The following is a 26,920-nucleotide window of genomic DNA, read 5'->3' as shown; positions in this document are numbered from 1 at the left end:
ATAGAATAGTGGTTGGGCACTTCTGGTCCTGGAGGGCGGCAGTGTACAGGCTTTTGTTCCAGCCCAGCACTAACACACCTTAATCTCTCCAAATGAGACAGAGAGATATGAAATGAGAGAGGAAGAGACATGGGAAGAGAGACATTTCAATATATTACTAACCCCCCAATAGGAGAGTAGCAGGCTCTTTCTATATTTCTCACCTATCCAATCCTTTCAGTGTGTGAATCCCGATAGAATATCCAATCCTTTCAGTGTGTGTACCCCGATAGAACTCGATAGAAGCTAGGAAAAATTGAAAAATGAGATGCTTGAGAACCCCCTGTGTGTTTATTTATCCTTGTTTTTAACTTTCTTTATAAAAGGATCTCATCAAATAATCCCCCTGTACGTATGAAATGTCTCCAAATTCCACTCAGTGGGCTTCTGACAATAACAAGTTTAATTTTGGCCCCACTCCTCGCCCAATGTCAACATTCATCGCTTTTGAAGCAATAACACAATTCTCAGCATCTAGTTTCAACGTCAACAGACCAGTTCAGTCGGACTAGAATAAACTTTATTGTCCACACCAAAGTGTGGAAACTTGGCTGTACAATGACATTGACAACATTAAAAACCATGAGTCGAGCTCCCTGAGGGAAGTTTCTCATGGTTGTGGGGAGGTGTGCCCCTTTCTGTCCAATGAGGTAACTTCTGGACAATATATCTGTTCATTTAGCTGACCCTTTTGGCTTCATTCCAAAAGTTCCGTATAGCCTTTTTAAAGGGCCTCTTTTCTCCACTGACTTTCACTGTCACGATTCAGACAGACGACCAGAGGACCACAATTGCGTCACACCAGAAAGTTTATTAAAACTTAAGGGAAAAGGGAAGTAGGGAGTGAATGAAGGCTCCAGGGGTAACAGGGATCCCGTCCAATATGCTGGGTCTGTGCCCCCCCCAGTGGCAGCGATGCGTCCTATGAAACCGGTGGTGGGTGGTCCAGAAGTCCTGGGGGGGGGAGACACAGACACAACAGGGCGGAATGAAACAAGGCAGCAGTACAGTTCAAGGGAAATCCAAAATACGTAGTAGCAAGGCAGAAGGCTGGTCAGAGTTACCGGGAATGAAGAGTAGTCAGGAGTCGTTATGGCAGAAAGCAGGTCTGGATCTCCTGGGGCAGAAGAGTATCCAAAAATCAGGCAGGTCCGGGGTCACAAAACCAGGGTGAGCCAGAAGCGCGAGCAAACAGGTTCCGGGTGTGAGCTTTGCAGACGATCTGACAAAGGAGAGCTGAAAGACAGGGCTTTAAATACTGGGAGAGGTAGTGGGTAATGCAGCGCAGCTGGCAGAGTAATTAGAGCAGAGCAGAGCAGGGACAGGTGGAGCTAGTTAGGCTGAGTAGAGAGAGTGGTGAGCAGAGTGGAAGAAAATTAAGGTGGTAACCCGGTGGAGTGAGAGGCTCATGACAGAACCCCCCCCCCAAGGGACGGCCCCAGAAGTCCCAAGAGCAACACCACGCCGGGCGGGAGGAGGGGAGCCGGAGGAGGGCTAGAACTCCTCCGAACGGTCCGAGTGAACGTCCTCATCCTCGGAGGAAGCCGGAGGGCCGTGGTCGGGAGATGGAACAGGTCCCGAGACAGGATCAGGCACAGGACAGGAAGCCGAGCGGGCAGGACGGTTAGGGACCCCTCTGGGGCGGCCCCTACGGATTGCAGGTTGATCAGGATGCCGTTGGTGGAAGGCGGTGATGAGAGTCCTATCCACAATCCGACTAGCTGGCACCCAGGTCCTTTCCTCAGGTCCATAGCCCTCCCAGTCAATGAGGTACTGGAGACCCCTACCCCTCCGTCTGGACCGAAGCAGGCGGCGGACGGTGTAAACCAGACCACCATCGACGAGCCGTGGAGGAGGAGGACAAGGCGCAGCAGGGACCAGCGGACTCTCATGGATGGGCTTAATCTTAGACACATGGAAAGTGGGGTGCACCCTCAGGGAATTAGGCAGTTGGAGCCGGACAGCAGTTGGGCTAATCACTCTTATGATAGGGAATGGGCCAATGAACCGAGGTGCCAGCTTCTGCGACTCCACCCTGAGTGGCAGGTTCTTCGATGACAACCACACCCTTTGACCAACATGGTAGGTGGGAGCAGGAATTCTCCGACGGTTGGCCCCGGTAGTGTAGCTGGCAACGGATCTGAGGAGTGTGGCTCGGGCTTGTGACCAGGTGCGGCGACATCGACGGGCAAAAGCAAGTGCAGATGGGCAAGTAACCTCCTCTTCCTGGCTGGCAAATAGAGGAGGCTGGTATCCATAAACACATTGGAAAGGGGACATACCGATGGCAGAGCAGGTCAGATAATTGTGTGCGTACTCCACCCATGTCAATTGCTGCGACCAGGAGTGGGGGTTGCGTGAAGTCATGCATCGCAGTGCCTTCTCGAGCTCCTGATTTGCCCGCTCTGACTGCCCATTGGATTGGGGATGGAATCCGGAAGTCAGACTGACTGTGGCTCCCAGCAGGTGACAGAACTCCTTCCAAAAAGCGGAGGAGAATTGTGGACCACGGTCAGAAACTACATCCTTTGGCAGTCCGTGGATCCGGAAGACGTGTTCCAGGACCACCTGGGCGGTCTCCTTGGCGGTTGGGAGCTTGGGGAGGGGAATGAAGTGTGCCATCTTGCTGAAACGGTCAACTATGGTGAGAATGACGGTCATGCCACTTGAAGGGGGCAGCCCCGTGACAAAGTCAAGGGCGATGTGAGACCAGGGACGTCTGGGCACAGGCAGGGGCTGCAGCAATCCGGCTGGGGGCTGGCAGGACGACTTGTGTTGGTTGCAGATGGGGCAGGCTTGGACGAATTCCCGTACATCCTTTCTCAGAGAGGACCACCAGAACCTCTGGGCGAGCAGGTTGTAAGTGCGGGTGGAGCCAGGGTGACAAGCTAGGCGGGAGTCATGTCCCCACTGAACGACCTGGGACCTCAGGTTTTCGGGGACAAAAAGGCGGTCAGCTGGGCAAGTGCTGGGACCTGGCTGGTTACGGAGAGCTTCCAGCACCTGTTCCTCAACAGCCCAGGTCAGAGCTGCTACGATGCAGGGACTTGGCAGAATCGACACAGGGTCCTTGGAGGGGGTGTCATCCTTCTGGAATTGACGGGAGAGGGCGTCTGGCTTGGTGTTGCGTGATCCAGGCCGGTATGACAGAGTGAAATTAAACCTGGTGAAGAACAGGGCCCAGCGGGACTGCCTGGAGTTCAACCGTTTGGCCGTGCGGATGTACTCCAAGTTCTTATGATCGGTCCAAACGAGAAATGGAATGGTGGACCCCTCCAGCCAGTGACGCCACTCCTCCAAGGCAAGCTTCACAGCCAACAGCTCACGGTTCCCTATGTCGTAATTGCACTCAGAGGGGGACAACCGACGTGAGAAAAAGGCACAGGGATGGAGCTTCCTATCCTCCGCAGCCCACTGAGAAATCACAGCACCAACTCCCACATCCGAGGCGTCCACCTCCACAATGAATTGCCGGTCCACATCAGGCATCTGGAGGATGGGAGCGGAGGTGAACCTCACCTTGAGGGTACTGAAGGCTTTGTCGGCTGCTGGGGTCCAGGTGAAGGGTTGCTTGGTGCTGGTAAGAGCAGTGAGAGGGGCAGCAACGGTACTGTAGTTCCGGATAAACTTTCTATAGAAGTTAGCAAACCCCAGAAACTGTTGCAGCTTCTTTCTGTTCTCCGGAACTGGCCATGAAGTGACTGCTGATACTTTGGCAGGATCCATTTGGATACTTCCCTCTGCCACTATGTACCCCAGGAAGGCCACTGTCTTGACGTGAAACTCACATTTCTCTGCCTTGGCGTAGAGGGAATTCTCCAGAAGACGATGAAGGACTTGCTGGACATGGCGGGTGTGTTCAGACAGGTTTCTGGAGTAGATTAAGATGTCATCCAGGTAAACGAAGACAAACTTGTTTAACATGTCCCGCAGTACATCATTCACTAGAGCCTGGAACACAGCAGGAGCATTGGTGAGGCCAAAAGGCATAACCAGATACTCGTAGTGGCCTGTTGGTGTATTGAATGCGGTTTTCCATTCATCTCCCTCCCGGATCCGCACTAGGTGGTAAGCGTTTCTGAGATCCAACTTGGTAAAAACAGTGGCTCCCTGGAGCAACTCAAAAGCAGAGGTGAGCAGAGGCAGAGGGTAACGGTTCTTCACTGTGATGTCGTTGAGTCCCCTGTAGTCGATGCAGGGGCGAAGAGATCCGTCCTTCTTCCCCACAAAGAAGAAGCCAGCACCAGCAGGAGATGAAGATGAACGGATTAATCCTGCGGACAGAGAGCCATTGATGTAGTCCTCCATGGACTTTCTTTCAGGAGCAGACAACGAATAAAGACGGCCCTTTGGAGGGGCTGTTCCAGGGAGGAGGTCGATGGCACAGTCGTACGGTCGGTGAGGGGGCAGAGATGTGGCTCTTGCTTTGTTAAACACTTCTCTGAGACCATGGTAGCATTCTGGGACATTGGAGAGGTCAGGAGCGGAGTTAGTAGGTACTGGCCGAGGGGGTAGTGCGGCAGCAAGCAGGCAGGTTCGGTGGCAGTCCTCTCCCCACTCCCTGATCACCCCGGTCACCCAGTCGAGCTGAGGGTTGTGCCGGCGGAGCCATGGGTAACCCAGGATGAGGGGTTGGCCTGGAGAGGGGAGCAGGTGAAACTGGATAGTTTCTTGATGGTTTCCGGACAGACCCATCGAGACCGGGGCCGTGACATGAGTGACCGATCCGAGTAAGTGTCCGTCCAGTGCCCGGGCAGGAATAGGAGGTGTCAAACGGAGGTTCTCCAGTCCCAGTTGGCGTGCCAGCTTGATGTCCATTATGTTGGCTTCGGCGCCAGAATCCACCAGAGCAGCCAGGGTGTGAGTTGAATCAGAGAGGCGGAGGTGAACTTGCAGCAGGGGTTTGCGGTCGGAGGACTGGATGGTCATTGAACTCAACCGGACTCCCCCTATGCCCGGTGAGCTTCGGCCCTTTAAAGGGCAGGTTACCACACGATGTCCATCACCTCCACAATAGAGGCAGAGGTTTGAGGTGAAGCGGCGCTGGCGCTCTGCAGGAGTGAGAGAGGCTCGCCCAATCTCCATAGGCTCAGACTGATCAAGCTGACCTGGGTGAGTGGCAGTAGATGACAGGAGCCCAGTCGGATCTCTCCGAATGCCGGTAGTAGGTGGACCTTGGCGCCCCCTCTCACGACGACGGGTCTGTATCCTTCTGTCGATCCTGACAGTCAGTGCGATGGCTTCATCAAGAGTGGAAGGCAGTTCATGGGAGACCAACTCGTCCTTGATATAGTCAGCCAAACTATGGAAGAACGCGTCCACCAACGATGGTGTGTTCCAAGAACTTCGTCTAGCCAGGGTTCGGAAGTCGATGGAATGGTCTGCGACTGTACGTCTGCCTTGTCGAATACTGAACAGTTCACGAGACGCCTCTGCGGTTGGTGAATCCAGGTCAAACACCTTCAGCATCTCCTCAGCAAACAGGTCGAAGATTGCACATGCGGGGGTTTGACGTTCGAACTCTGCTGTTCCCCAGAGTCGAGCTCGGCCCGTCAGGTGAGTGATGGCATACCCAACTTTAGCCCCCTCCGTGGCGAAGGTCCTTGGCTGCAAGGAGAACTGAAGTCGGCAGCTAGTCAGGAATGGCCGGACCTGGGTTGAATCGCCGTTGAACCGCTCGGGGTTTCCGATCTTGGGTTCCGGAGCAGCGGCTGCAATGACCGGGGCAGGTAACTCGGAGGCAGGGCTGGTGGGCAGACTGGCTGGGGTAAGGTTGGTGAGGAGTTGAATGATCATGGCGAGTTGTTGTTGCTGCTGCTGGAACTGCTGCTCCTGCTCGTCGGTTTCCATGTCGGGGGAAGTGTGCGCTGAGTCCATAATGGTCAGATCGTACTGTCACGATTCAGACAGACGACCAGAGGACCACAATTGCGTCACACCAGAAAGTTTATTAAAACTTAAGGGAAAAGGGAAGTAGGGAGTGAATGAAGGCTCCAGGGGTAACAGGGATCCCGTCCAATATGCTGGGTCTGTGCCCCCCCCAGTGGCAGCGATGCGTCCTATGAAACCGGTGGTGGGTGGTCCAGAAGTCCTGGGGGGGGGAGACACAGACACAACAGGGCGGAATGAAACAAGGCAGCAGTACAGTTCAAGGGAAATCCAAAATACGTAGTAGCAAGGCAGAAGGCTGGTCAGAGTTACCGGGAATGAAGAGTAGTCAGGAGTCGTTATGGCAGAAAGCAGGTCTGGATCTCCTGGGGCAGAAGAGTATCCAAAAATCAGGCAGGTCCGGGGTCACAAAACCAGGGTGAGCCAGAAGCGCGAGCAAACAGGTTCCGGGTGTGAGCTTTGCAGACGATCTGACAAAGGAGAGCTGAAAGACAGGGCTTTAAATACTGGGAGAGGTAGTGGGTAATGCAGCGCAGCTGGCAGAGTAATTAGAGCAGAGCAGAGCAGGGACAGGTGGAGCTAGTTAGGCTGAGTAGAGAGAGTGGTGAGCAGAGTGGAAGAAAATTAAGGTGGTAACCCGGTGGAGTGAGAGGCTCATGACATTCACTGGAATGGCGGGGACTGTGATTGGACACACACAAACACACACACACACAGACACACCCTAACACACACATTCTTTTTTGTTGTATTATTTGTATTAGTTTTTAGTTGTATTGTTTGAATATCGTTGTATTTTTAATTTGTGTGACTGTCTTTGTCTATCAGTGCTTTACTTGTCATGATTTATTTTTTGTGGACCACAGGAAGTAGCTGCTCTTGTATTTATTCCTGTTTATTTATTTATTGTTGTATTTATTCCTCCTGTTATTATCTTTCTATTCTTTTTCTATTTTTCTCTCTCCATTGTTGGGAACACCTGTTGTTTTACGAAGCTTGCAAAAACTAATGGGGATCCAAATAAACAAAACAAATAAAACTCACCCCTTTTTCGATTGGCACATGTTCCGAGCAAGGTCACACCGCTTTAACCTTTGAACTCCTGACCCCGCCCCCCTAGACCTGATGATGGAGATGATGGACATGTCCAGTGACCTGGTGGGCTCGGGCATCCCCTTCCTGGACTACCGGCGCTATGCAGAGCGGATCTTCTTCCCGGGCCACCGCGAGTCACCCCTGCGGAGGGATCTGGACGTGCAGGAGTGTCGACGGGCCACGGTGGAGCAGGGCCTGGTGCAGCTCTCTAACTTGCTCAACAGCAAACTGTTCCTTACCAAGGTAGGGGGACAGTGATGATGATTGGTGAAAGAACTGGATTGATTCTTACCATGTTATTGGACTCTTGAAGGTTTGTTTTAGACAAGTGGTTTTGAAGGAAAGCAAGCAATGTGAGACTGCAATGACTGCAATGAAGAATATTTGTAGCCGACCTCACCTGGCAATACTAAAATCAGGGTTCGAACCATAGAAACAGAATCCATAGAAAAGGCCTCCCAATTCAAGTCAATGGTGGCATAATGGGTGGACTGGTGTACCCATAGGAGCAAAGCAGGAAGTAAAAGCAGGAAATGTTCCCATCAATCTGTGCTGTGATTTGTTGAGTCAACTCAACTGACATTACAAAAAATACATTGCATTGCATGAGCCATATCAGTTAATATTATATTGTACCATGGCAATCCAGTGTCAGATCTCATCATAATACCAGTCAGCCATCGCAGATGTACCCATGAGTTTACCAGTCAAATTGCCAGGGTCAAAGGTCCCAAGGCCTTTCTATGGAGTCTATTTCTATGGTTTTGAGCTGTGTAGTGGTAGCCTATAACAGAGGTATAGTTTTATAACAAGGGGGATTCCTAAATACGTTTTTTTGTTTGTTACTGAAATTACAGAGGAGAACCATCCTCTTCTTCACTACACCAGCCTCCCCTGGGGTAGAAATATCATGGGAGAGATATTTAGCCGCTACCTTTTTATTTTTTCTCACTGTCGTTCCTCTCCCTCCTCTTTCTCCTCCGTACCAGTTCATCCATACTCTGGAGAGCCAGCGGACGTTCTCGCCAAGGGACCGGGCCTACGTGGCCTCTCTCCTGACGGTGGCACTGCATGGTAAACTGGAGTACTTCACCGACATCCTCAAGACCCTGCTCAACGACCTGGTGGAGCAGTACGTGGTCAAGAACCCCAAACTCATGCTCCGGAGGTAAGATAGGAAGGGATGGAGAGGGTGTGTGTGGGGGTGTGCAGGTCAGGGTGTGTGTGTGGGAGAGAGAATACGTGTAACTGATTTTTTACTTTGCAGAACGGAGACAGTGGTGGAGAAGCTGCTGACCAACTGGATGTCCATCTGCCTCTATGCTTTCCTCAGGGTGAGTCGGTCCACAGGAATTACTTCTACACAGAGGAGGAAATGATTAGTCTGGCAAACGCCAAACTCAGTCTTCCTGACTTCAGAGTCTGGAAAGGTTCCTTGATGTTGAAGGCACGAAGCGTCAATTAATGAATGGGGCTGTTCTTGTTTACTGATTTGGTTCTCCTCTGTGTATTTCTCACTCAAACACCCACATGTACAACCAAAAACAGCCCCTGAGAACCGCCCCTTCCAATACAACTGTTGGATTTTCACATCCAAACAAAGTGAGCTCTAAAGGAAATAAAAAAACGTTTGCGAGAACCAATCAAAGCTCAACCCATTTCTGCGCGAATATTGCATTTACAATAGAGTATTTTCCTGACCAGTGTGTCACCGCTCTCCCTCTCTGTGTTCTACATGAGTCGCGTCAGTAATGAGTACTTCCTTGAAGTAATCACTGTTTAGACAGAAATGAAAGGACTCCACCACATGGCTTTCACCTGTCCAGTCATTTCTAATCAGTAATGACGTCAAAGAAGGAAGGATGCACTTTCAAAGAATTCCAACTGGGCCAAGGCTTTATTCCATGCTTGTGAATCTTGGCTACATTATCCATGCCAGTTTTAAGCAGACTTGGCTAAATATATCTTACCTGGGTCAAAATGCCTACTAGCATTAACATTCATTAGCGGTGGAAATGGAGGAATTCATTTTTAGCATGTTGGTAAATGTCGTGTAACCTCGTCTTTCCCAGGACAATGATTGTTAGCATGATGCTAATTGTTTACCGGATTGGTTATCATGATGCTAACTGTTTACCTACATTTGTTAGCATGATGCTAATTGTGTACCTGTTTTGCTAGCATGATGCTAACTGTTGTTGTCTCCCCCTCTCTCCAGGACTCTGCAGGCGAGTCTCTCTACATGTTGTTCAGGGCTATCAAGCATCAGGTGGACAAGGGGCCGGTGGACGCGGTGACGGGCAAGGCCAAATACACGCTCAACGACAACCGTCTGCTCCGAGAGGACGTTGAGTACAAGACCCTGGTGAGGATACACACACTCAGGCATTCAGACACACACTCATACGGACACACAAAAACACACACACATTCAGACCGACAGTTAGTGCACTCACCTTAAGATAGCTAGGTGGGACAACCGCATATCTCAGTCACAGTAAGTACATTTTTCCTCAATAAAGTAGCTATCAGCAAAGTCAGTGCTAGTAAAGGGGAAAAGTGGCAGTGTTGTTTCACGAAAGGCACACATGTGCACTCAGTCTAACCACACACACAAACACACTCTTTTCTTTCTTCAGTGAAAAACCTGAGATAAGATAAATAGATCTAAAGACGAATATAAACATTGGAAAAATAAAATACATCCAAGAAAGTGTGTTTTGTGAGTGATTGAAAGCTCATTCTCTCGTACCCCCCCCCCCCCCCAGACCCTGAACGTGTTGATGCAGGGGGGGGGGGTGAATGAGACGCAGCTGCTTCCCTCCAAGGTGCTGGATATAGACACCATCACCCAGGTGAAGGAGAAACTCCTGGACCAGGTCTACAAGGGCACCTCCTTCTCCCACCGGCCACACACAGACTCTCTGGACCTGGGTGAGGAACACACACACACACACACACACACACACAGGAAGATGCAGAGTTGTGGACTCGAGTCACAAATTTGATGACTTGAGACTCGACTTGATATAAAATAACTTGAGACTTGACTTGGACTTGGAGCCTCAAGACTCGGCTTTGACTTGAGACTGATGACTTGAAATGATCTGGCCAGGTTTTGTAATATTTTGTCACTCATTTTGTGGCACAGAGTCTCCGTGGATTACTCTACATGCAGCCAGATACAGGAGCCACAGCATCGCCCTTGTTAAAAAAACAAACATGCAAGTTGCAGCAGATTGGTTAGTGAAGCGCACACTCGGCACTCTGAATGGACCAGCAAACTGTCAATCAACACAGGTCGGGTGAGCTAGCGAACAGATTTCTGATTTGCCGTACAGCTATAGGATCGGGTAAAGCTCAAACTTCAAATTGTAGGGGGAAAGGATTGCCATAATAAATAAATATGCAGCTCCAAAAATGATTTGGTGATCAATAATATTAACTGTTTACTTTGTAAGCTCACCAGCAATGGGGCATCAATTACTCGCATAGGCCTTAAAGGTCTTTAGGTATGTAATAATTACTAGAAATTTATAATTTATTTATGAAGCTTGCATTTGGAATGTGTTAAAATGAATCATTAGCCTACTGTGTGAAGACGCTCTCCAAACTCCCACCAGTGGAGAGCGCCTTTTTTCTCTTGTTGAAATGTTTTCTTTTGCTAAATGCTATGTGGTAAATCTATATTCCATTTCATACTAAAATAATTGCTAGCGTTTCATCATTCCATCTCCCTACCTATTGCAACAGGTAGACATTTCTGTTTCATGTTTGATAGGCCTACGATACATTTTAATTTAGCCAACCGTTTCTTACCCTGCTCTGAGTGGGCGCGATGTTTATAGTGCACATGAACGTTCGCAAGACTCATGAGGTAGAAGTTTTGTTTATTTAATTAAATGTATGGTTTCCTTTGTTCCCAGGTTATGTCGGAGTTCCGTGTGTTTGTGTCCTATGTCTCTGTCATTGCGTAATAGGAGCCTGCGTGCCTCAGCTTTGGAGTGAGAACGTTCAATAAGAGAAAATTATTGTTCCATGTATGCATGGTGTTGAAATATCATTAAAAATAATTACGTCTGATTACTTTTACTAATGTAAAAATTGATGTGGAAATTGCCTTTTGCATTGCAGAACCAGTTTATTGGTTGCATTTGCCAATTGCGTAATTGTCTGGTCCTGGGGGCCAAGTGGTTATATTATGCAGGTCTACCTGTTTGAGCTCCTGTTAGACAGAGTCCATTTGGTTTCTCAAGGGGAGGCTGTACAGTCTTTCCCTCTACCTGTGTCCGTTGAAATAGGACAGGTTAAGCCTGATACAGAGGATATTTCTTTTGGGCTATTGCCCGTGTATATTTGGTAAATCTACTTGTATATTTTGTATGATATGGTGCTTTCACCATTGGATCACCAAGACCTGTAAATAAATCTACACTCTGAGCACATCAACCTGCCTTGCCTTCTGCTGTTTTAATGCCCTTAAGACTGCTACAAGGTCCCTATTTTACAATTAGATTAGACAAAATAATGAAAAGGCTGTCTGGTAGCCTCAATAAATAGAAAAAGATTTGTAGTTGAACAAGTCATTGCATGTATAGATTTTGTTTTTTACTTGACTTGTGACTTGACTTGACTTGTTCTTAGAATGCACGACTTGGACTTGACTCGAGTCTTGACCCGTTCTACTTGGGACTCAACTTGAGACTCTGACCTTGTGACTTGAGACTCTGACCTTGAGACTCTGACCTTGTGACTTGAGACTCTGACCTTGTGACTTGAGACTCTGACCTTGTGACTTGAGACTCTGACCTTGTGACTTGAGACTCTGACCTTGAGACTCTGACCTTGTGACTTGAGACTCTGACCTTGTGACTTGAGACTCTGACCTTGTGACTTGAGACTCTGACCTTGTGACTTGAGACTCTGACCTTGTGACTTGAGACTCAAATAATAGTAACCTGGTTGCACCTCTGGGAAGATGGGCCCTCCCCCTCCCCCTCCCTCACTTGCTCTCTCTCTCACACACGCTGGATCTGATGAATAATGTTACTTGCTAGTGACTGAGCCTATAGTGTATTATAATGGTGTTCTATTTCATTCTGTCTATAGGCCTGTCTAACATACTGCATTTGTGTTTCAGAGTGGAGGTCCGGTGTAGCAGGTCATCTGATCCTGTCTGATGAAGACCTGACGTCTATTGTCCAGGGCAACTGGAAACGCCTCAACACACTCCAACACTACAAGGTCTGCACCCACATCGAGCCGTCATAAAGCTTTATAAAGAGTTTATAACACTCTGTAAAGCATTCATAAAGCCTTCATAAAGCATTCATAATGGTCTTACAATTTTGATCAAATTCATGTTTCTAAGCCTTCATTAACCCTTCATAAGCATTCACAAAGCATTCATAAGCCTTCATGGTGCAATCATAAAGCATTCATAAACCTTCATAGGGCATTCATAAGCCTTCATAGTGCATCTATATCGTATTCATGAGAGATTTATAACACTGTTGTTGTTGTGTTTCAGGTTCCAGATGGAGCGACAGTGGCTTTGGTCCCGCGCCACAGCAAACACATTCACCACGACAACCACGACTACGTGGCAGGGGAAAGTGAGTTCCACTTGCATTTTAGTTCCACACTCTCTGAGAAATGTCTTGTTGTTCCACTACAGTGACCACTTCCACTAAGTTTTTGTAGAATAAGTATGGATGCATCTCATCTTGAGAAAGTCCACTAGGCTGAAACGTTGACTCAAATGTTAACTTTTGTGAAATATGTACAAATAACTATATAACATTTGAAATGGCCCTTTTTTTTGCTAACTCTCTTTCTTTCTCAACCGTTTTCCTTTCTTCTGTCGTCCTCCCCCTGTTCAGAGACGCCCATGCTGGAGGATGCAGACGAGGGCGGGGTGAGGCTGTGGCACCTGGTCAAGGCCGGCGAGGAGCCTGAGCTACCCAAGCACCGCCGGGGCAGTGTGCGGGAGAGGGAGAGGGCCAAGGCTATACCAGAGATCTACCTCACACGACTGCTCTCTATGAAGGTAGATACTGGATGCACACATGACACACACACACGCCCGGCAGATACTGTAGACGTACACACACACACACACACACACACATACATACACACACACACACGGCAGATACTGTAGACGTACACACACACACACACACGGCAGATAGCCTGGAGGTTAGACCTGTGGGCCAGTAACTGATAGGTCACTGGTTCAAATCCCAGAGCCGACAAGGTGAAACATCTGTAGCTGTGCCCTGAGCAAGGCACTTAACCCCAGTTTCTCCAGGGGCGCTGGACAATGGTGACCGTGGCCGTGACCCCACTCCCAGCGGGTGTCTCAGGGGGAGTTGGGATATGCAAGAAACACATTTCCATTACATTTCCACAAGTGTGTAACAGGACAAACATAATCACCCCCCAAATTATAATGAATTATTATTACACACAGACACTCCCACATTCACTTTCAAAATTGCGCAAAAACCCTAACCTTTCCCAATCTCCCTCCCTCCCTCCCTCCACAGGGCACTCTGCAGAAGTTTGTGGATGACCTGTTCACGGTGATCCTGTCCACCAGTCGTCCCGTTCCACTGGCTGTCAAGTACTTCTTTGACCTGCTGGATGACCAGGCGCAGCACCACGCCATCACCGACCCCGAGACCATCCATATCTGGAAGACCAACAGGTACATACATACCGATGCAGAAGCACACACACACACACGCACGCGCATGTACGTGGATAGACGGCCGCGCGCGCACACACATCCTGATTCCATCCACATCTGGAAGACCAACAGGTACACACTCACACACACAGACTCTTGAGACCATCCACGTGTGTGTCCTTGCATACGTGTGTGTGTGTGTTTACATTATTATGTGGTTGGGTGATATGATATGTAACATGTGAACATAACAATAACAGTTCTTATCCATACATGTAACGCTGTTTTCCTCCCTCGTTCCCTCTCTCGTTCCCTCTTTCCCTCTCTCGTTCCCTCCCTCCCTCGTTCCCTCCCTCCCTCGTTCCCTCCCTCGTTCCCTCCGTCCAGTTTGCCCCTGAGGTTCTGGATCAACATTGTAAAGAACCCCCAGTTTATCTTTGACGTCCAGCCCTCGGACCACGTGGACGCCGTGTTGACGGTCATCTCCCAGACCTTCATGGACTCCTGCACCACCTCAGAGCATAAACTGGGCAGAGTGAGTGAGAGGAGGGAAAGGAATGGGGATACCTAGTCAGTTGCACAACTGAAGGCATTCAACTGAAATGTGTCTTCTGCATTTAACCCATCCCCTCTGGGGTTGTGCATGCGCGTAGGGGAGATGTTGACTGGGCCATGGGAGACGGTGGAAGGTGGAGGTGATTCTTTATAACTGGTAATCTCTCTCTCTCTCTCTCCCTCCCTTTCTCTGTCTCTCTAGGATTCACCAATAAACAAACTGCTGTATGCCCGAGACATCCCCCGTTACAAGCAGATGGTGGTACGGTACTACGCTGACATCAGACAGACCATCTCTGCCAGTGACCAGGAGATGAACTCCGCTCTAGCAGAACTATCCAGGGTTGGTCTTTTACTTCAGTTTATTCATTCAGTAAACACTGTTCACTCAAGCTATTTTTGCCAAACGCATCATCGTCACAGTTTTTGCACTGTTCTAAAAGTGCTCTACCTTAAACTTGACATTTTCTGCACCATTTTTTGATGAATATATATAAATTAGAATATTGTGGAAAAGTTAAGTAATTTCAATAATTCAATTGACAAAGTCATATCGTGGATTAATTACACAAAAAGCGAAATAGTTCAAGGCTGTATTTGTTTTATCTTGATGATTACGGCTTACAGCTCATGAAAACCCCAAATTCAGTATCTCAGAAAATTTTAATATTGTGTAAAAGTTTAATATTGTAGACTCAAGGTGTCACACTCTAATCAGCTAACTAACTCAAAACACCTGCAAAGGTTTCCTGAGCCTTTAAATGGTCTCTCAGTCCAGTTCAGTAGGCTTCACAATCATGGGAAGACTGCTGACTTGACAGTTGTGCAGAAGACAAGAACATACTTTTCAGAAGGCCGACATGTCTGTATTACATTTCTTTTTTTCACTGGTCTTATGTCATATTCTAATTTTCTGAGATACTGATTTTGGGGTTTTCATGAGCTGTAAGCCGTAATCATCAAGATTAAAACAAATACAGGCTTGAACTATTTCACTTGTTGTGTAATTAATCACTTTGTCAATTGAATTATTGAAATTACTTAACTTTTCCACAATATTCTAATTTATTGAGCTGCACCTGTATATACAGTGGGGAGAACAAGTATTTGATACACTGCCGATTTTGCAGGTTTTCCTACTTACAAAGCATGTAGAGGTCTGTAATTTTTTATCATAGGTACACTTCAACTGTGAGAGACGGAATCTAAAACAAAAATCCAGAAAATCACATTGTATGATTTTTAAGTAATTCATTTGCATTTTATTGCATGACATAAGTATTTGATACATCAGAAAAGCAGAAATTAATATTTGGTACAGAAACCTTTGTTTGCAATTACAGAGATCATACGTTTCCTGTAGGACCTGACCAGGTTTGCACACACTGCAGCAGGGATTTTGGCCCACTCCTCCATACAGACCTTCTCCAGATCCTTCAGGTTTCGGGGCTGTCGCTGGGCAATACGGACTTTCAGCTCCCTTCAAAGATTTTCTATTGGGTTCAGGTCTGGAGACTGGCTAGGCCACTCCAGGACCTTGAGATGCTTCTTACGGAGACACTCCTTAGTTGCTCTGACTGTGTTCTTGGGGTTGTACTCATCCTTCTTCTTCCTCCAAACATGGCGAGTGCTCTATTTTTGTCTCATCAGACCACATTACCTTCTCCCATTCCTCCTCTGGATCATCCAGATGGTCATTGGCAAACTCCAGACGGGCCTGGACATGCGCTGGCTTGAGCAGGGGGACGTTGCGTGCGCCTCAGGATTTTAATCCATGATGGGTTAGTGTGTTACTAATGGTTTTCTTTGAGACTGTGGTCCCAGCTCTCTTCAGGTCATTGACCAGGTCCTGCCGTGTAGTTCTGGGCTGATCCCTCACCTTCCTCATGATCATTGATACCACACGAGGTGAGATCTTGCATGGAGCCCCAGACCGAGGGTGATTGACCGTCATCTTGAACTTCTTCCATTTTCTAATAATTGCGCCAACAGTTGTTGCCTTCTCACCAAGCTGCTTGCCTATTGTCCTGTAGCCTATCCCAGCCTTGTGCAGGACTACAATTTTATCTGTGATGTCTTTACACAGCTCTCTGGTCTTGGCCATTGTGGAGAGGTTGGAGTCTGTTTGATTGAGTGTGTGGACAGGTGTCTTTTATACAGGTAACAAGTTCAAACAGGTGCAGTTAATACAGGTAATGAGTGGAGAACAGGAGGGCTTCTTGAAGAAAAACTAACAGGTCTGTGAGAGCCAGAATTATTACTGGTTGGTAGGTGATCAAATACTTATGTCATGCAATAAAATGCAAATTAATTACTTAAAAATCATACAATGTGATTTTCTGGATTTTTGTTTTAAAATCCGTCTCTCACAGTTGAAGTGTACCTATGATAAAAATTACAGACCTCTACGTGCTTTGTAAGTAGGAAAACCTGCAAAATCGGCAGTGTATCAAATACTTGTTCTCCCCACTGTATATATATATTTTTTATGGGAGTTTACTATTCCTTGATTCGGTTCTTTGAAGGGGTTGGATCCAGTACAGGGAACAGAACCGGGAACGAAAGTGATCTGTACTGTTCCGGAACAGAACCGTTATTTTAAAAGCATTGGAACCGGTTAATAACGTTGTTTTACGTTCCGGCCATTTTTTTCTGTCCCACAAAAAACGCAACAAAGCGCCTATGCAAAGTCCTCACTATGTCACACAGAAACGTATTCCAGTGTCTGCCGGCCAGCTGGAAGTCTTTGCCAGTGTGTGTGTGTGTGAGTGTGTAGGCGGGCCTGGACATGCGCTGGCTTGAGCAGGGGGACGTTGCGTGCGCTTCAGGATTTTAATCCATGATGGGTTAGTGTGTTACTAATGGTTTTCTTTGAGACTGTGGTCCCAGCTCTCTTCAGGTCATTGACCAGGTCCTGCCGTGTAGTTCTGGGCTGATCCCTCACCTTCCTCATGATCATTAGCATCAAATAGCCCCCGCGATATGCAACTTTTCAGGGAAGTTAGGAACCAATATACACAAGCAGTCAGGAAAGCAAAGGCTAACTTTTTCAAACAGAAATTTGCATCCTGTAGCACTAACTCCAAAAAGTTTTGGGACACTGTAAAGTCCATGGAGAATAAGAGCACTTCCTCCCAGCTGCCCACTGCACTGAGGCTAGGAAACACTATCACCACCGATAAATCTACAATAATCGAGAATTTCAACAAGCATTTTGCTACGGCTGGCCATGCTTTCCACCTGGCTACCACTACCCCGGCCACCAACTCTGCACCCTCCGCTGCAACTTGCCCATGCCCCCCCCCCGCTTCTCCTTCACACAAATTCAGACAGCTGATGTTCTGAAAGAGCTGCAAAATCTGGACCCCTACAAATCAGCTGGGCTAGACAATCTGGACCCTTTCTTTCTAAAACTAGCTGCCGAAATTGTCGCAACCCCTATTACTAGTCTGTTCAACCTCTCTTTCGTAACGTCTGAGATCCCCAGAGATTGGAAAGCTGCCGCGGTCATCCCCCTCTTCAAAGGGGGTGACACTCTAGATCCAAACTGTTACAGACCTATATCCATCCTGCCCTGCCTTTCGAAAGTATTTGAAAGCCAAGTTAACAAACAGATCACCGACCATTTCGAATCCCACCGTACCTTCTCCGCTATGCAATCCGGTTTCCGAGCTGGTCATGGGTGCACTTCAGCCACGCTCAAGGTCCTAAACGATATTATAACCGCGATCGATAATAGACAGTACTGTGCAGCCGTCTTCATCGACCTGGCCAAGGCTTTCGACTCTGTCAACCACCGCATTCTTATTGGCAGACTAAATAGCCTTGGTTTCTCAAATGACTGCCTCGCCTGGTTCACCAACTACTTCTCAGATAGAGTTCAGTGTGTCAAATCGGAGGGCCTGTTGTCTGGACCTATGGCAGTCTCTATGGGGGTGCCACAGGGTTCAATTCTTGGGCCGACTCTTTTCTCCGTGTATATCAATGATGTCGCTCTTGCTGCTGGTGACTCTCAGATCCACCTCTACGCAGACGACACCATTTTGTATACATCTGGCCCTTCATTGGACACTGTGTTAACAAACCTCCAAACGAGCTTCAATGCCATACAACACTCCTTCAATAGCCTCCAACTGCTCTTAAACACTAGTAAAACTAAATGCATGCTCTTTAATCGAACGCTGCTGGCACCCGCCCACCCGACTAGAATCACCACTCTCGACGGGTCTGACCTAGAGTATGTGGATAACTACAAATACCTAGGTGTCTGGTTAGACTGTAAACTCTCCTTCCAGACTCACATTAAGAATCTCCAATCCAAAGTTAAATCTAGAATCGGCTTCCTATTTCGCAACAAAGCCTCCTTCACTCATGCTGCCAAACATGCCCTCGTAAAACGGACTATCCTACCGATCCTTGACTTCGGCGATGTCATTTACAAAATAGCCTCCAACACTCTACTCAGCAAATTGGATGTAGTCTATCACAGTGCCATCCGTTTTGTCTCCAAAGCCCCATACACTACCCACCACTGTGACCTGTACGCTCTTGTTGGCTGGTCCTCACTACATGTTTGTCGTCAAACCCACTGGCTCCAGGCCATCTATAAATTACTGCTAGGCAAATCCCCGCCTTATCTTAGCTCATTGGTCACCATAGCAGCACCCACCCGTAGTCTGCGCTCCAGCAGGTATATCTCACTGGTCATTCCCAAAGCCAACACCTCCTTTGGCCGCCATTCCTTCCAGTTCTCTGCTGCCAATGACTGGAACGAATTGCAAAAATCTCTGAAGCTGGAGACTCTTATCTCCCTCACTAACTTTAAGCATCAGTTGTCAGAGCACCTTACCGATCACTGCACCTGTACACAGCCCATCTGAAATTAGCCCACCCAACTACCTCATCCCTATATTGTTATTTATTTTGCTCTTTTGCACCCCAGTATCTCTATTTGCACATAATCTCTTGCACATCTAGCATTCCAGTGTTAATACTAATTGTAATTATTTTGCACTATAGCCTATTTATTGCCTTACCTCCATAACTTGCTACATTTGCACACACTGTATATATATTTTCTGTTGTATTTTTTGACTTCATGTTTTTTACCCCATATGTAACTCTGTGTTGTTGTTTTTATCGCACTACTATGCTTTATCTTGGCCATGTCGCAGTTGTAAATGAGAACTTGTTCTCAACTGGCTTACCTGGTTAAATAAAGGTGAAATAAAATAAAATAAAGTAGGCAACCTGCCCCTCCCCCTCTGAAGCGTAGTCTACTGTAGCCTACTGACGTTACAACTGTGATTCAGAAATTAGGGATTGATTTTTAAATGGATTAACTTCTTCAATGATAGTTAAGGATACTATAGTTATCACATTTCACATTGGGTTAATTAACTACAAAAAGGTAAGACATGTTTTTAATTCTTGTTAGTTAGCTCTGGTCCAACGTTAAGCCAACTCTCAGAAGTTCAAAGACATTCAATATACAGTGAGGGAAAAAAGTATTTGATCCCCTGCTGATTTTGTATGTTTGCCCACTGACAAAGAAATGATCAGTCTATAATTTTAATGATAGGTTTATTTGAACAGTGAGAGACAGAATAACAACAACAAAATCCAGAAAAACACATGTCAAAAATGTTATAAATTGATTTGCATTTTAATGAGGGAAATAAGTATTTGACCCCCTCTCAATCAGAAAGATTTCTGGCTCCCAGGTGTCTTTTATACAGGTAACGAGCTGAGATTAGGAGCACACTCTTAAAGGGAGTGCTCCTAATCTCAGTTTGTTACCTGTATAAAAGACACCTGTCCACAGAAGCAATCAATCAATCAATCAGATTCCAAACTCTCCACCATGGCCAAGACCAAAGAGCTCTCCAAGGATGTCAGGGACAAGATTGTAGACCTACACAAGGCTAGAATGGGCTACAAGACCATCACCAAGCAGCTTGGTGAGAAGGTGACAACAGTTGGTGCGATTATTCGCAAATGGAAGAAACACAAAATAACTGTCAATCTCCCTCGGCCTGGGGCTCCATGTAAGATCTCACCTCGTGGAGTTGCAATGATCATGAGAACGGTGAGGAATCAGCCCAGAACTACACGGGAGGATCTTGTCAATGATCTCAAGGCAGCTGGGACCATAGTCACCAAGAAAACAATTGGTAACACACTACGCCGTGAAGGATTGAAATCCTGCAGTGCCCGCAAGGTCCCCCTGCTCAAGAAAGCACATATACATGCCTGTCTGAATTTTGCCATTTGAACATCTGAATGATTCAGAGGAGAACTGGGTGAAAGTGATGTGGTCAGGTGAGACCAAAATCGAGCTCTTTGGCATCAACTCAACTCGCCGTGTTTGCAGGAGGAGGAATGCTGCCTATGACCCCAAGAACACCATTCCCACTGTCAAACATGGAGGTGGAAACATAATGCTTTGGGGGTGTTTTTCTGCTAAGGGGACAGGACAACTTTACTGCATCAAAGGGACGATGGACGGGGCCATGTACCGTCAAATCTTGGCAGGAAAATGGGTCGTGGATGGGTATTCCAGCATGACAATGACCCAAAACACACGGCCAAGGCAACAAAGGAGTGGCTCAAGAAGAAGCACCCAGACCTTAATCTCCAGACCTTAATCCCAAAGAAAATCTGTGGAGGGAGCTGAAGGTTTGAGTTGCCAAACGTCAGCCTCGAAACCTTAAAGACTTGGAGAAGATCTGCAAAGAGGAGTGGGACAAAATCCCTCATGAGATGTGTGCAAACCTGGTGGCCAACTACAAGAAACGTCTGAACTCTGTGATTGCCAACAAGGGTTTTGCCACCAAGTACTAAGTCATGTTTTGCAGAGGGGTCAAATACTTATTTCCCTCATTAAAATGCAAATCAATTTATAACATTTTTGACATGCGTTTTTCTGGATTTTTTTGTTGTTATTCTGTCTCTCACTGTTCAAATAAACCTACCATTAAAATTATAGATTGATCATGTCTTTGTCAGTGGGCAAACGTACAAAGTCAGCAGGGGATCAAATACTTTTTTCCCTCACTGTACACTACCAGTCAAAAGTTTGGACATTCAAGGGTTTTTCTTTATTTGTACTATTTTTTACATTGTAGAATAGTGAAGACATCAAAACTATGAAATAACACATATGGAATCATGTAGTAACCAAAAAAGTGTTCAACAAATCAAAATATATTTTATATTTGAGATTCTTCAAATAGCCACCCTTTGCCTTGATGACAGCTTTGCACACTCTTGGCATTCTCTCAACCAGCTTCATGAGGTAGTCACCTGGAATGCATTTCAATTAACAGGTGTGCCTTCTTAAAAGTGAATTTGTGGAATTTCTTTCTTCTTAATGCGTTTGAGCCAATCAGTTGTGGTGTGACAAGGGAGGGGGGTATACAGAAGATAGCCCTATTTGGAAAAAGACCAAGTCCATATTATGGCAAGAACAGCTCAAATAAGCAAAGAGAAACGACAGTCCATCATTACTTTAAGACATGAAGGTCAGTCAATACGGAAAATTTCAAGAACTTTTTGAAAGTTTCTTCAAGTGCAGTCACAAAAATCATCAAGTGCAATGATGAAACTGGCTCTCATGAGGACCACCACAGGAATGGAAGACCCAGAGTTACCTCTGCTGCAGAGGATAAGTTCATTAGAGTTATCAGCCTCAGAAATTGCAGCCCAAATAAATGCTTCACAGAGTTCAAGTCACAGACACATCTCAACATCAACTGGTCAGAGGGGACTGTGTGAATCAGACCTTTATGGTCGAATTGCTGCAAAGAAACCACTACTAAAGGGCACCAATAATAATAAGAGACCTGCTTCGGCCAAGAAACACGAGCAATGGACATTAGACCGGTGGAAATCTGTCCAAATTTGAAATTTTTGTTTCCAACCGCTGTGTCTTTGTGAGACGCATTGTGGGTGAACAGATGATCTCCGCATGTGTAGTTCCCACCGTAAAGCATGGAGGAGGAGGTGTTATGGTGTGGGGGTGCTTTGCTGGTGACACTGTCTGTGATTTATTTAGAATTCAAGGCACAATTAACCAGCATGGCTACCACAGCATTCTGCAGCGATACGCCATCCCATCTGGTTTGGGCTTAGTGGGACTATCATTTGTTTTTCAACAGGCGGTGTAAGGGCTATTTTACCAAGAAGGAGAGTGATGGAGTGCTGCATCAGATGACCTGGCCTCCACAATCCCCCGACCTCAACCCAATTGAGAGGGTTTGGGATGAGTCGGATGGCAGTGTGAAGGAAAAGCAGCCAACAAGTGCTAAGCATATGTGAGAACTCCAGGTGAAGCTGGTTGAGAGAATGCCAAGAGTGTACAAAGCAAAGGGTGGCTATTTGAAGAATCTCAAATTATAAAATACATTTTGATTTGTTTAATGCTTTTTTGGTTACTACATGATTCCATATGTGTTATTTCATTGTTTTGATGTCTTCACTATTGTTATACAATGTAGAAAATAGTAAAAATAAAGAAAAACCCTTGAATGAGTAGGTGTGTCCAAACTTTTGACTGCTACTGTATATTTTTTCTCACCCATCTACACACAATACCCCATAATGACAAAATGAAAACATGTTTTTAGAATTTTTGCAGTATTTTTGCAGTATTCACACCCCTGAGTCAATACTTTTTGTAGAAGAACCTTTGGTGGCGATTACAGCTTTGAGGCGTCTTGGGTATGTCTGTATCAGCTTTGCACATCTGGATTTGGGAATTTTCTCCCATTCTTCCTTGCAATTTTTTTCAAGCTCTTAAGTTAGATAGATTGCTGTTCACCGCCGCTCCCTTCAAGTCTTTCTACAGATTTTCAATGGGATTCAAGTCTGGGCTTTGGCTGGGCCACTCAAGGACTTTCACATTCTTGTTCTGAAGCCATTCCACCATTCCTGTTGGAACATAAATATTCGCCCCAGTCTAAGGTCGTTTGCACTCTGAAGCAGGTTCTCATCAAGGATTTGCCTGTATTTGGCTCCATTCATTGTTTCCTCTATCCTTACCAGTCTCCCAGTCCCTGCCGCTGAAAAGCATCCCCATAGCAAGATGCTGCCACCTACCATGCTTCACGGTTGGGATAGTGTTAGACGGGTGATGAGCTGTGCCTGCTTTTCTCCAGACATAGTGCTTTTTCATTCAGGCCAGCGAGTTCCATTTTTGTCTCATCAGACCACAGAATCTTATGCCTTATGATTTCAGTCTTTCACGTGCCTTTTTGCAAACTCCAGGCATGCCGTCATGTGTCTTCCGTCTGGCCACTCTCCCATAATGCCCAGATTGGTGAAGTGCTGAAGAGTCTATTGTCCTTCTGGCAGGTTCTCCCAGCTCAGCCAAGGAACTCTGTAGTTCTGTCAGTGGTCATTGTGTTCTTGGTCACCTCCCTGACCAAGGTCCTTCTTGCCCGGTTGCTCAGTTTGATTGGACAGCCAAGTGGGTAGTTCCATATTTTGTCCATTTCCCAATGATGGAGACCACTGTGCTCTTGGAAACGTTCAACACTCTAGAAATTGTTTTATGCCCTTCCCCAGATATATGCCTCATCACAATTCTATCTCGGAGATCTACGGACAGTTCCTTGGACTTCATGGTATAGTTTATGCTCTGACATGCACTGTCAGCTGTTGGACCTTATATAGACATTGGCCACAGGTGGAATCCAATCAAGTTGTAGTGACAGCTCAAGGATGATCAAAGGAAATTGGATGAACCTGAGCTCAATTTGGAGTGTCATAGCAAAGGGGTGTGAATACTTATGTAAATGAGCTTTCTGTATTTCATTTTCAATACATTTTCAAAAATGTCTAAAAACATGTTTTCACTTTGTCATTATGGGGTATTGTGTGTAGATGGGTGAAAAAAAAATGAATTTAGGCTGTAACAACAAAATGTGGAATAAATCAAGGGGTATGAATACAGTACTTTTTGAAGGCACTGTAAAGAACTAGGCTATTGCTTGCCCGTTCCATAGCAAGCTGCTCTATCCTCACTGATGATTGAAGTAATTTAATATCGAGCTAAATGTTGTTTTTTTATTACGATTTGGAGGTTTAAAAAGGAACAGAAAGGAACTATATAAACCGGTACTTTTTGGGGGGTTCGTACCGTTTCAGAACTTTATTTTGCAGGTCGGAACAGTGGAACGTAACGAAAAAAAAAATGGTTCTATTCAGAACGGGACAATTGGAAAATAATTTTGGTTCCAACCCCTGGTTCTTTGTCCTATTGTTAAAGGTGCAATATGCAGAAATCGCTCTGCCATTTCCTCGTTGCTAAAATTCCAATAGTTTGCCTAATTTCAGTTTATTTCACAAAACAAGCAAGTATAGTGTATAGAATCATTGTACTATTTTAACAGCTGTGAAATATATTTTCCATTACCAAAAATATTTTATTTTCAGCTGTTTGAAAAAACAATCTTAAGAACGGGAAGCATAGAAATAGCGCACATAGAACAGATATGCCGCTTCTTATACAGTGGGGAGAACAAGTATTTGATACACTGCCGATTTTGCAGGTTTTCCTACTTACAAAGCATGTAGAGGTCTGTAATTTTGATCATAGGTACACTTCACCTGTGAGAGACGGAATTTAAAACAAAAATCCAGAAAATCACATTGTATGATTTTGAAGTAATTAATTTGCATTTTATTGCATGACAGAAGTATTTGATCACCTACCAACCAGTAAGAATTCCGGCTCTCACAGACCTGTAGTTTTTCTTCAAGAAGCCCTCCTGTTCTCCACTCAATACCTGTATTAACTGCACCTGTTTGAACTTGTTACCTGTATAAAAGACACCTGTCCACACACTCAATCAAACAGACTCCAACCTCTCCACAATGGCCAAGACCAGAGAGCTGTGTAAGGACATCAGGGATAAAATTGTAGACCTGCACAAGGCTGGGATGGGCTACAAGACAATAGGCAAGCAGCTTGGTGAGAAGGCAACAACTGTTGGCGCAATTATTAGAAAATGGAAGAAGTTCAAGATGACGGTCAATCACCTTCGGTCTGGGGCTCCATGCAAGATCTCACCTCATGGGGCATCAATGATCATGAGGAAAGTGAGGGATCAGCCCAGAACTACACGGCAGGACCTGGTCAATGACCTGAAGAGAGCTGGGACCACAGTCTCAAAGAAAACCATTAGTAACACACCACGCCGTCATGGATTAAAATCCTGCAGCGCACGCAAGGTCCCCCTGCTCAAGCCAGCGCATGTCCAGGCCCGTCTGAAGTTTGCCAATGACCATCTGGATGATCCAGAGGAGGAATGGGAGAAAGTAATGTGGTCTGATGAGACAAAAATAGAGCTTTTTGGTCTAAACTCCACTCGCCGTGTTTGGAGGAAGAAGAAGGATGAGTACAACCCCAAGAACACCATCCCAACCGTGAAGCATGGAGGTGGAAACATCATTCTTTGGGGATGCTTTTCTGCAAAGGGGACAGGACGACTGCACCGTATTGAGGGGAGGATGGATGGGGCCATGTATCGCGAGATCTTGGCCAACAACCTCCTTCCCTCAATAAGAGCATTGAAGATGGGTCGTGGCTGGGTCTTCCAGCATGACAACGACCCGAAACACACAGCCAGGGCAACTAAGGAGTGGCTCCGTAAGAAGCATCTCAAGGTCCTGGAGTGGCCTAGCCAGTCTCCAGACCTGAACCCAATAGACGATCTTTGGAGGGAGCTGAAAGTCCGTATTGCCCAGTGACAGCCCCGAAACCTGAAGGATCTGGAGAAGGTCTGTATGGAGGAGTGGGCCAAAATCCCTGCTGCAGTGTGTGCAAACCTGGTCAAGACCTACAGAAAACGTATGATCTCTGTAATTGCAAAGGTTTTTGTACCAAATATTAATTTCTGCTTTTCTGATGTATCAAATACTTATGTCATGCAATAAAATGCAAATGAATTACTTAAAAATCATACAATGTGATTTTCTGGATTTTTGTTTTAGATTCCGTCTCTCACAGTTGAAGTGTACCTATGATAAAAGTTACAGACCTCTACATGCTTTGTAAGTAGGAAAACCTGCAAAATCGGCAGTGTATCAAATACTTGTTCTCCCCACTGTACTTGCTTTCAATGAGAATGACATATCTATAACTCACATTTCTATGTGAATTTGAGGGTCGCCCAAAAAGTTACATATTGCAGCTTGTATCTCATTTTAAAATGTTTTTTTATTTATTACTGTCACCCCTTAAATGTGTGATTATAGCTGATCTAGTGATCATTCAGCACAAGCTGTAAAACTTTGGACTTTTCAGGGTGGGCCTATACTTTAAAGCAATGCATGCCTAGAACACTTTAAATATATCCTATTGTTAATAGAACCAGCTTTAATAGAACCTCTATTAGCACATTTAAGTGTATGCGTATTAAGATGTGCTTATTATTTATTTGTAATGACTTGTAAGTCAAAATGTTTAATTTTTTTCCAGAATTACTCAGGAGAGTTGAATTACCTTGTTGCCCTACACGAGTTGTACAAGTACATCAACAAGTACTATGACCAGGTGAGTTTTCATTATCGCTTGTGTGGTTGGATGGAATGACACATCAGAGCTGAGTCTTTGGTTTACCTTCAATCTCTTTGTCTCTCACT

At 46.0% G+C, this 26,920-nt stretch overlaps 1 pseudogene across 1 annotated transcript in view; it reads left to right on the top strand.

Moving 5' to 3' along the window:
- LOC311133511 (plexin-B1-like) overlaps nucleotides 1-26,920 on the top strand; it is a 147,738-nt pseudogene that overhangs the window by 117,668 nt on the left and 3,150 nt on the right. Inside the window, exons 24-35 of the transcript XR_014615395.1 lie at nucleotides 7,049-7,266; nucleotides 8,013-8,191; nucleotides 8,291-8,357; nucleotides 9,242-9,388; nucleotides 9,792-9,957; nucleotides 12,164-12,267; nucleotides 12,554-12,638; nucleotides 12,906-13,072; nucleotides 13,575-13,735; nucleotides 14,105-14,252; nucleotides 14,475-14,615; nucleotides 26,757-26,831. The product of XR_014615395.1 is annotated as a plexin-B1-like (transcript). The remainder of the gene's footprint in view (nucleotides 1-7,048; nucleotides 7,267-8,012; nucleotides 8,192-8,290; nucleotides 8,358-9,241; nucleotides 9,389-9,791; nucleotides 9,958-12,163; nucleotides 12,268-12,553; nucleotides 12,639-12,905; nucleotides 13,073-13,574; nucleotides 13,736-14,104; nucleotides 14,253-14,474; nucleotides 14,616-26,756; nucleotides 26,832-26,920) is intronic.

Source organism: Coregonus lavaretus, assembly GCF_964263955.1.
Source record: "Coregonus lavaretus genome assembly, chromosome: 8".
NCBI lineage: Eukaryota > Metazoa > Chordata > Actinopteri > Salmoniformes > Salmonidae > Coregonus > Coregonus lavaretus.
Note: the sequence above shows the minus strand (reverse complement) of the source record. Positions and strands in the feature narration are given on the sequence as shown.